General features: G+C 46.4%; 1 long non-coding RNA gene across 2 annotated transcripts; it reads right to left on the bottom strand.

Moving 5' to 3' along the window:
- Positions 1–309: 309 nt before the first annotated feature.
- Positions 310–9,988, bottom strand: LOC107131899 (uncharacterized). Of its 2 annotated transcripts, XR_009493095.1 has the most exons (4): positions 8,451–9,988; positions 7,888–8,356; positions 2,585–2,659; positions 310–1,661 (listed from the first exon to the last, which is right to left on the bottom strand). It is a non-coding gene; the product is annotated as an uncharacterized lncRNA (long non-coding RNA). The 2 variants fall into 2 exon arrangements; XR_001495252.3 differs by having other exon boundaries at positions 7,888–9,968.
- Positions 9,989–11,017: the final 1,029 nt, after the last annotated feature.

Here is an 11,017-nt window from a genome sequence, read left to right as displayed (position 1 = left end):
GTCCCTGGGATTCTCCAGGCAAGAACACTGGAGTGGGTTGCCATTTCCTTCTCCAATGCATGAAAGTGAAAAGTGAAAGTGAAGTCGCTCAGTCGTGTCTGACTCTTCGAGACCCCATGGACTGCAGCCCACCAGGCTCCTCCATCCATGGGATTTTCCAGGCAACAGTACTGGAGTGGGGTGCCATCGCCTTCTCCGCTGGGCTTTGGCTGAGCCATCCCTAACTTAAGTCTCAGCAGCTGGGGGTGAGATTTCTGTTTTTTCACCCAGAAAATCTTGGGCTTCTCATAAGAAATGATCCCCCTTATTCTTAATGAAGCATTTTTCTGTAACAAATGTCTTCAGAATGACTGACTCAAGGATTCTTGTATTTTCCTTCTCATCTCAAGATGATGGCTGATTACTCAGCCTACATTTATGCAATTAATCAGAACCCACCAAGTGAAGCGTATTGAAGGTGATTATGATGGCCTTCCTACAACCAGAACTAGTCTAATACTAGTCTAATACTAATATCATCCCTAATGGTATCCATGAGGAAAAAATAAGACTAGAGATATTCAGTGTGGTGTTCGAGTTTGTATGTGGTGAAATTAAAGTTGGAATCAGGAATCTGACTCTAGATACTGAATTCTTTATTACTGCAGGATGTTCTACTGGTCTCCTTCCTCAAGGTTTAAGTATTAGAATCAAGTGAAAATTACTATACATTTTAAAAGAATGATAAATTGGCTCACGACTTTCCATACACTAGTGATAATCTAGAAATTAGGATTTAAAAATATTTTTATATTGACCAAGCTCATTTTAAGATTCCCTGTAAAGGGAAAACTTGCAAAAATAAGCAGGATAATTTTTATAAAGAACAACACAGTGACTTTCATTACCAGTTATTATAACTTATGATGATGCTGAGGCTTGAAATACGCGACTTTGGCTGAGTCACATATTTTCCTCTTTGTCCCCCGCTTCCTGGGAACCTTGCACCCTGTCTCCGTCCTCCCGCCCTAAACCTGCTCTGTAAACTGTAGAGAGCTGTGGTCCTGTCAGGGCCTGCTCCCTCCCCAGAGGGAGGAGAGTGACACCTGTATAGAGAGGCGGCCTACTCAGCAAACTACAGACGGGGCCACGCCTTGGACAAGACAAGTGAACAAGGAAGACACCGCATGATCGCACCTCTCTCAGGACTCCAGCCTCGGGCCAAAGTGGCTTAAGGGTCACATTTGCTCTGTGAATGAAAACACTGTTGCAACATTTGTGTTCAGTCGCTCAGTCCTGCCAAACTCTTTGCAACCCCATGGACTGTAGCCTGTCAGGTTCCTCTATCCAAGGAATTTTCCAGGCAAGAATTTAAAGCATAATAACTGTCTCCCTCCCACTGCCTACCCTGCCATGGAAAACAACATCAGTCCTAATGATAAAACATTCGATTGTGTAGATGTGAGAACTGTCTGCTTTTATTTGCACTAGAGGAGACTTGCTCAGGGTCTCTCGCCGGGTTCCTCAGCTGGGCTGCCTCCATCAGCTCGGCTTTATTTTGCAGTAAACAGTGAATGCCCAGCAGGGTCCTCTGAAGGGCTCACAGCTTGGCGTCCCTTGCTTCAGGCAGATTCCACCCTGAAGATAGCAGGGTCTTTCAAAATTGAGCACCCTAGTGCTGTCTGGAAAAGGAAAAGACATTTATATGAAGCCTCGTGGAAGTCCCATGAGGAAATCTGGGGGTCTCACCATCTGACTGGGATCCCCTTCTTTCCCAGCTAAACACCAATAGCAAACGTCCCCCTCGTATCCCTCACTCTCTGTTCTGATGTAAGATGTCAGTGTTGCTGATGAACCTGGTTCGAGAAGATCCCACGTGTGGGAGCAACTAAGCCCCTGAGACACCATCGTGAGCCTGTGCTCCGGAGCCCGGGCTCCACAGCGAGAAGCCCCTGTAACGAGAAATGTGTGCCCTGCAACTGGAGAGTAGCCTGCACTCTCCAAAACTAGAGAAAAGCCCGCGCAGCAAGGAAGACCCAGCACAGCCAAAGGAAAAAAAAAAAATATATATATATATATATATATATATATATATCTCCTTCCTGCCACAGGAACACCTGGGTGGTAACCGCAGGGTCAGTAACCACTGCCCCGTGTGCCTCACCAGTCACCCCACCTCCCCATCATGCAAAACCCACCCAGCTCTCACAGGCTCGTCAGATGGAAGCCTTGTCCAGTGGAACTCAAGGTCACACTGTGACGGGTGGCAAGAGGTCTCCGGTCTGGGCCTGAATAAAGGAAGTTTGTCTCATACTGGGTTATACCAGTCAAGTAATTCAACTGATTTACTTCACAAATAATCTAGATTATTCCAGGGAATTGGGAGGAGGGAGAAAGTTACCACCAACAAGACGTTTAAGGTCATGAAGATGCAACAACATGCTTTGGAAAGAATTCTCTAATCACTCAATGCCTACTTTTGGGTGTGGAAGTGACCTACTAGTAGCTCTGTCAAGCTTTACTTTCTGATGATGGTTGACTTAGGGAAGGAAAAACCAAGTAATGATATGAAAGGGCATCATGACTGGTATTTACCGGGCAGTACCTGGAAGAGGATCGAGAGAGCGGTGAGGAAGACATGGAGGAGCCTCATTGTCCCGGAACGGAGGTCCTGGAAGGCCTGGTGGGAAGGATCAAGGACACAGTCAGAAGTCCGAGGAGCTCAGGGCCTCCAGGACCAGAGCAGACATGACCTCCTACCCCGGGGCCCTGCGCCTGCCTTGGCAGGAGGAGTGTGACTGCTCCATCCTTTCTGGCTCCCTGAGCCCCGGCTGTCACTCGCCTTGGGTTTGCTCAGACCTGGGGTTTCAGATCTGGGGTTGAGGCCCTCCTGTGCCCACATCTATGGAGGCGGCGTCCCCGTGAGGCAGAGGCTGGAGCATCCAAAGCCAGTGGTAGGGCGGGAGTCCGGCTGTTACAAAAGGAGGGTAAGGCCAGCCCCTTGTGGGTGAGGAGGTTCATTAGAAAAGATTTAGAGCCCAGTTGATTGGATCTTCAGGGCTACTTGAAAGGAAGATCCAGAATGGTGGTGGGTTATAATCTTCCTAAAGAATCCACGTTAAAGGAAGAAAGAGTTTGTATTGGTTAAAAATTAGTGGAGAAATATACCCAATTATTTCTAGGATTTTAATTTTAATGTTTAGTTTCATTTAAATCTATCATAGTTTTTCTGATTATAAAAAATAGTACACATCAGAAAGTTTCAACTAAAAACACCCAAAATTTCAGGTCATAAGTAAATGCAAAAATGAAAGATTTTTTAAAAACCCATAGGCCCACCCTTCAGTTATAACTACTACCTACAATTCAGAATATTTCAGCTCTTTTCATTTGCAAATGAAATTGTGTAAATATTTATTTTTAATTTAAAACATAGAATCTTACTTCACACTCAATGCCAATGTGTTTTTACCACTTAAATGTTATCTTGGAAAAATTTTAGTATCTGTTCAAATGAATTTGCCTCATAAATTTGTATGATCATATATATACATATATCTTGAGAAATTTATATAACACTTACTTTTGTATAAATTCCTACAAGTGGAATCTATATATATATATATATGCATTTTTCAAGTTTTAATGGGTTTTTCCCAATTGCCCATGCTAGAAACTATTGTACCACTTTATCCTCTTACTGACAATGTTAAAAAGTATATTTGACAGTCAATATTCTCATTACTAGTGGTTTTAAGAATTTTTTCAATTTTTCCAAATTGAATGAGGTAATAATATTTTCTTTTTTGTTTTAATATATTAAAAAAAATTGTTTCTGAGGTTGAACATTTTAAAAATGTTTTTATCCCTTACACTTTACCCATTTTCTATTCATCTTTCCTTGCTGACTTCTCAGAATCCCATGTATATTTAAAGTCACTAATCCTATATTATATGTGTTGCAAAAATTGTTTCTGGCTTGCTTTTGGCTTTGTGCTTGCTCATCTAATAGATGAAATTTATAACTACCCTTAGAGATTACATTTGGTTTTCTTCAAAGATATTTATTAGTATGTTTATCTACTTCTGTCTGTATTCCTGGTTGGTTTCATTCTTAATTCTTTCAGTCCTGGAATGGAGGCTTTTCTGAAAACCTATGACAGACAAGTCCCCAGCAGTGACCTGAGAACTGTTGCTTGCACCATCCAGCACTATGAATTTCCTGAGCCCACAGACATGCCCTCACTCCCACATGTCTCACATGGAAGGCTGATGTCTGAGTTCACAGGTCTGTCCTCTTAGGAAACCTAGTCTTGCACGGAAGAGAAACAAGCTCATACATGATTAGAAGGAATTGAAAATGATCAGGGCCACCCTAGTGATCCAAGTACAGCAGGCCGTCTGTGGGAGGACAGGGGCGGGACACATTTTGTACACCCATCAGAGCACCTAAACCACACAGCCTGCCTGGCACCTACCTAGTCCTGGTCAGAGATGGTTCTGTTCCTTCTGCTCTTCTGTTTGTCTCTGCCAGAGGCAGCACTAAGTGATCTGAGCTATTAATAACACAGCTCCTCCAGTTCAAGATAATCAAATCTCCCTCTTCAGTCTCTTTCAGAGGGCATGGCTATGCTCAGTGATTCTCTATTACCAAATAACATTTAAATTACTCCATCAAGTTAAACATAATGTTATCGCTTTATTGACTGATTCTTCATTGAAATTACAGGTTTTACTAAAGAAAAAAAAAATGACATGTGGGTGATTGAGTCTAAGAACTAGATTTCCCTTTACATGTTTTCCTCCTTTTAGTATAACCTTTCTGGGTCCTTCAGAGTGTTTTTTTTTTTTTTTTTTTTTGTAACTTGATTCTTAAATATTGTATGGTTTTGCTTTTTCAGTCACCTTCTTTTGCTATATTTTATAATTGGCTACTGTGTGCATAAGAAAAGCTATGAATTAGGAGTAAAAATTTTGTCACTAGCCCACATTGAACTCTTATTCCTTTAGATTTTTTGTGGTTACTTCTCAATAGTTTTCCAGTCCTAAAACTATGGATCTGTAGGAATTAACCTCCTTGATTCTGATGTGTAAGCTTCTTATATTCTGCTCTCAATGAATGGCATTGACTCACAATGGCTTGAACCTTTGGAGATCATCTAAGCCAACTTCCTCTTTACAGAAGAGGAATCTGTGGCCAGACAAGGTCAAAATCATGTCCTGGGTTTATCCTGTGGCAGATGTCTTTTATGTTGCTAAATCTTTCTCAGTTGCGTGTGTGCGTGATTAGTTTCTTTAGTCATGTTTGACTCTTTGTGACCCTACAGACTATAGCCCACCAGGCTCCTCTGTCCATGGGATTCTCCAGGCAAGAATATTGGAGTGGGCAGCCATTTCTTTCTCCAAGGGATCTTCCTGACCCAGGGATTGAACCCAGATAGCCAACACTGCAGGTAGATTCTTTACTGCTGAGCCACCGGGAAGACTCCTATCTGTTACCACAATGCAAATATTACCTTATTTCTACCCATTTCCCCTGTTTTCTCATTTCTCTTATTCCTCCTTTCACGTCAAAGATCAACTTCCTCAGTCTTCAAAAATGAAAAAAGGTTTTTCAAAAACAGTTATTTAAAGACAGTTTTTTTCTTTTTAAATAAATGCTTTCATCCTTTTTTTTTCAATATGAGATTTATTCCATAAAAATCTTTGATTTTTCTTCCAGAACTTAATGAAGAATTTCAACTCATGCATGAAGCACAAATTGTAGTTTCAGCCAAGATGTCCCTGGGTCAGAAATGACTGTGTCCAGTGAAGAAACTGAGGGAATTTTAATGACAACACTAACACCCACGGCTTCTGTGACCCTGGGATTGAGTCTAATCACTCTTGTGGAGTCAAAATTGAGATGACTGAATTTATGTCAAGATTTCTGTCTGAAAAGTTAGTTCAGTTCAGTTCACTTGCTCAGTCGTGTCCGACTGTTTGCGACCCCATGAACCACAGCACGCCAGGTCTCCCTGTCCATCACCAACACCCAGAGTCCACCCAAACCCATGTCCATCGAGTCGGTGATGCCATCCAACCATCTCATCCTCTGTCATCCCCTTCTCCTCCTGCCTTCAATCTTTCCCAGCAACAGGGTCTTTTCAAATGAGTCAGGTCTTCGAATCAGGTGGCCAAAGTATTGGAGTTTCAGCTTCAATATCAATCCTTCCAATGAACACCCAGGGCTGATCTCCTTTAGGATGGACTGGTTGGATCTCCTTGCAGTCCAAGGAACTCTCAAGAGTCTTCTCCAACACCACAGTTCAAAAGCATCAATTCTTCGGCGCTCAGCTTTCTTCACAGTCCAACTCTCACATCCATACATGGCCATTGGAAAAACCACAGCCTTGACTAGACGAAAGTTAGAGCCAGATAAAAAAAAAAACACATTGGGCCTATGAATGCGAGCCTCTACTATTTATTGACCCTGAGAGAAATCGCTGGAGGATGTCTGGGCAGTGAGAGAAATTGTCCAAGGCAAGGATGGTTGAGACTTCAAAGGAGAGAAAATAGAAATGGAGGGAAGAAGGGAGGGAGAGAGAGCAGTCACAAGAATCTCATAAAATTCTTCTTCAGTTTTGGGGCCATAAAAGGCCCCAGTCTGCTCCCCACGTGCTCCTCCAGCAGAGCAGGCCAGGGAGCATGGGGCCCTGGGTAAGCACGTCTCTTCTCTGTCGGGTGCTGGCAGCCCTGTTCCCACCCGGCTCTGCTCTGAGGAGCTTACTGACTCCACTCTGACAGGACAGGCCTCACTCTGAGCCCTCGTTCTCTCCCTAGAGAAACAGAATGACGTCCTTGAGTCATGAATGAGTTGGAGTCCTGCTACCTGTCGACCTTGTTTCACCTACAAGACTCCAAGGTCTTGAAAACCTAAGACTGAGTCTCCTCAGCGTTGAGCCCTTAGGTGTGAGCCAGACGAAGAATAACTCGAGCCTGGAAACAGGAAGCACCTTTGACAGAACCATAGGAACGTGGGATTCTTCTCCTTCTTTGTCTGTGCCCAGACTTCTCCCGTCCGAGCCCGGGCTCCCACGCCTTCCGCGCTGGACCCCGAGGGGCCTCACTCATCGCTCCTAAATCAGGGGCTCAGGACCCCCGTCCCCCGGCCTGCCCGCCTCTGCACACACTCCAGTCTCGGGGTCGTGCTTCCAGTGAGAACAAGAAGGGGCCCTTCAAGCCCCCGACGCTCTGCCTCAGGTCGGTCTGGGGGAGGCACCATCCCACGTGCGCACGGGCGGCTTTGAGTCTTGGGCCGTGGTCGGCCGCCATGAGCGTCGGTTGCGCCCGGAAGTGTGTCGGGCGTCGGGCGGCACCGCGCCGACTTCACGCGGAGCGCCCTCTCTGTGCGGAGCGCCCTGGGACCTTCCCTACGACCTCAGACGGCCTCCGGGGGGCGACCTCGAGCGGCCGTTCCCTCCGCGGGGAGCAGGACCACACCGAGGTCAGGAGGACTGAGCCCCGGGTGGACGCACAGCCGGCCCCGCCAGCGCGCGTGTCCCGTCCCGCAGCCCCCTCGCTCCCTCAGAAGCAGCCTCAGACACCTCTGGGATGTCGTGTGGAAAGATGACGCTGGACCGAGGCTTCGGACCCCGGGCTCCGGTCCCGGCTCCGCCTCTGACTACAGGTCACGTCCCTTCGTGGCGCCTCCGCGCCCTCGTCAGAGAGATGTCAGAGCTGGGTGAGCTGACCCCCAGGTTCCCCCGGTTCTGAGGTGCGTGGCTCCGGGCGCTTCCGAGAGGTGTGGAGGCCTGACGCAGAGCGGGGACCACGGGAGGATGGCCACTCGCCTGGTCCTCGGGCTCCCGCCTGGGGTCCCCCGAACCAAGACCCCGTCCGCCTGGGCCCTCGGCTTTGCTCACTCACCTCCTCTCCCTCCTGTGGGCAGCAGGGCCTGAGGAGCCTCTCCTTCGTCCTCCAGGGCCTGTTCCTGGAGGCGCCCTGACAGCCCGATGTGTTCCCATCACCAGGCACTAGTGAACCAGAGAAATCACTGAGTGGGCACCTGCGGACGCGCGGCGCCTCCTGGCAGGGACCCAAGGGCCAGCGCCTGGCGCCCAGGGCCTCTGTACTCGGGCTTGGCTCATCTGCAGAGACTGGAAGGGACGCGAGGCTGCAAAATGCAGGGGACTTGTCACTGCCCCTGCCTCAGCAAGCTCAGGGAGCCAGTCACTGCCGACCCCCGAGAGCTGAGCTCCTGGGCGAGTGGAGGGTGTGGGAGGGTCCGAGCGCTGCTGCAGCGCCAGGAACACTGAGGACAGGAGGGGGTAGAAGGAGGAGAACAGCTCTCTGTGACACCGTGGCATGGCCTTAGGGCTCAGATGGTCAGCTCCCCCTGCAGAAGGGAAGAAATCAAGAGGAAATAGGGCGGCATGGCAGCAAGAAAAAGAGAGAAAACCTGTCTGGGGAGACAACGCAGTAAATCATACCTAGACGTGCGCGTTAACCATCGCATCAGCCGGGAAGTAGAGGGCAGGGGCAGGGAAGCAACAAATTCAGCTGAGAAGAGGCAAAAGTCTTGGGGTCTTCACTACCTTGGTCTGCAGAGGGTGCTTCATCAGATGTATTTGAAATAGACAAAAATTGGTTTAGGTTGAAAACGACGAAAATCATTTGGGAATAATATTATTAAGTGTCCATAAAAGGAAATAGCACAATATTGCTTAATTTCACTTTTTTAATCTTCTCTTATTTTCTGATTTCTCTTCTGATTATTATGCAGAACTCTAGACATTTCCTCCATGAAAGAGTGTCATTACTGAGGCTTAGGATTAACTGAGAAAACACTGATTTTAGAGTCAGGAAACCAGGGCTGTGGCTCCAGAGAAGCCACTTGCCTCTGGACCCCTGGGAAGTAAGTAGCCTCTCTTTTCTGGACCTTAGTTTTCTCATCTGGAAAATGTGATGATCAGTTCAGTTCAGTTCAGTCGCTCAATCGTGTCCGACTCTTTGTGACCCCATGAATCGCAGCACGCCAGGCCTCCCTGTCCATCACCAACTCCCAGAATTCACTCAGACTCACATCCATCGAGTCAATGATGCCATTCAGCCATCTCATCCTCTGTCGTCCCCTTCTCCTCCTGCCCCCAATCCCTCCCAGCATCAGAGTCTTTTCCAGTGAGTCAACTGTTCCCATGAGGTGGCCAAAGTACTGGAGTTTTAGCTTTAGCATCATTCCTTCCAAAGAAATCCCAGGGCTGATATCCTTCAGGATGGACTGGTTGGATCTACTTGCAGTCCAAGGGACTCTCAAGAGTCTTCTCCAACACCACAGTTCAAAAGCATCAATTCTTCGGCGCTCAGCCTTCTTCACAGTCCAACTCTCACATCCATACATGACCACAGTAAAAACCATAGCCTTGACTAGATGAACCTTTGTTGGCAAAGTAATGTATCTGCTTTTGAATAGGTTATCTAGGTTGGTCATAATTTTCCTTCCAAGGAGTAAGCATCTTTTAATTTCATGGCTGCAGTCACCATCTGCAGTGATTTTGGAGCCCAAAAAAATACACTGTTTCCACTGTTTCCCCATCTATTTCCCATGAAGTCGTGGGACTGGATGCCATGATCTTCGTTTTCTGAATGTTGAGCTTTAAGCCAACTTTTTCACTCTCCACTTTCGCTTTCATCAAGAGGCTTTTTAGTTCCTCTTCACTTAGGTCCCTCCAATTCTGAGATGCTACAGCATCAGAGCCTAGGCCTCACACCTGCTGACACTAGGTTCTGATGAACGGTTTCTTAGCAAAAAGATACTTCCTGCACTAAGTAAAAGCCAAATTATCTGCCTCTGGGGAAAATATGTTTGTCCTCCTGCTTAATAAAAGGAAGTAAGTTACTCAGAATGTAGGCTTATCCTCCTGCTTCATGTTACACCAGTATAGTAATCTAATCCTTGAAGTTTCTGGGCGAAGCACTCAAGTGAGAGAAATTACACAAAGATAGGAAACAGTCAGATGGGTCCCTTCGGGCATCACCTGGTTCTCAGTTTCTAGCACTCTCCTGGCCCCCTTTCCAGGCACAGGGCAGCTTGGCTCAGCACCATTCTTCCTGAGACCCATTTCCTCTGCTCCCACGATTTCCAGTTACTTAGCCAGAATCAGGTACAAAATGAACACAATGTGCTCCCAGAATGCCAGGGGCTTTCAACTGGATCAAACAGATCCACACTGTAACAGTTCATCACTATTCACTGCAGTGAGGAGGAGGGGTCTTAAAGGAAGGAAGGGCTGTTCCTGTTCCTATGGTGTGTGGGTGGGAGCAGGGGAAGAAGTTGAGAATACTTTGCTGTGAGGTCAGTTTTTGATTTATGGTCTAAGGGATGAGTCAGTATTTATGAGGCAGATACACACACAGTGGTGAAGCCAGTCCTGGAAAAAGGAAGATCATAGGCAAAGATAGAAAGGTGTAGATTTCAATGTGAATTTGGGAAGTCATGTGTCCTTTGGCTAAAGAAAAAGGAAACACTGTAGGATATGTAGACTCAGGTTTGGATATTTGGATTTGTCTGGTAAGCAAAGAGGAGAAACTGAAGGACTTTAAATGAGAAAATAACATTGCCAAATTTGCAATCTGGAAATAACTTGGTAGCCATATGTAGACTGGATTCAGGAAGGGAAGGTAAAGGACTGTTATAAACCCACCATATATAAAACAGCTAACTAATGAGAAGCTTCTGTATAGCACAGGAAGCTCAGCTTCAGGAAGAAGAGATGTGCTAACTTAACCATCACATGAGGAACCACACTGGTAGGAAGAAGTCTGCTTAGGAGGCAGCAATTGTGAATCTGGTTATGAGAATGTGGATGGTCCATTTGTGTTATTCTCATTGGTTACCCATTGAAAGAAGGTATTCATAGTAACAATCATACATCATAGGGAGAAATCCCTGTAGCCTGGAACCCAATTCTGTCTACCCCCCTACAAAATCTCTTTAAAGTAGATCATGCAGGGACAGCCCTGGTGGTCCAGTGGTTAAGACTCTGAGCTCCCAGTGCTG

This window comes from Bos taurus, chromosome 27 (genome assembly GCF_002263795.3).
Source record: "Bos taurus isolate L1 Dominette 01449 registration number 42190680 breed Hereford chromosome 27, ARS-UCD2.0, whole genome shotgun sequence".
Taxonomy (NCBI): Eukaryota; Metazoa; Chordata; class Mammalia; order Artiodactyla; family Bovidae; genus Bos; species Bos taurus.
This window is presented reverse-complemented; position numbering and strand designations above follow the sequence as displayed.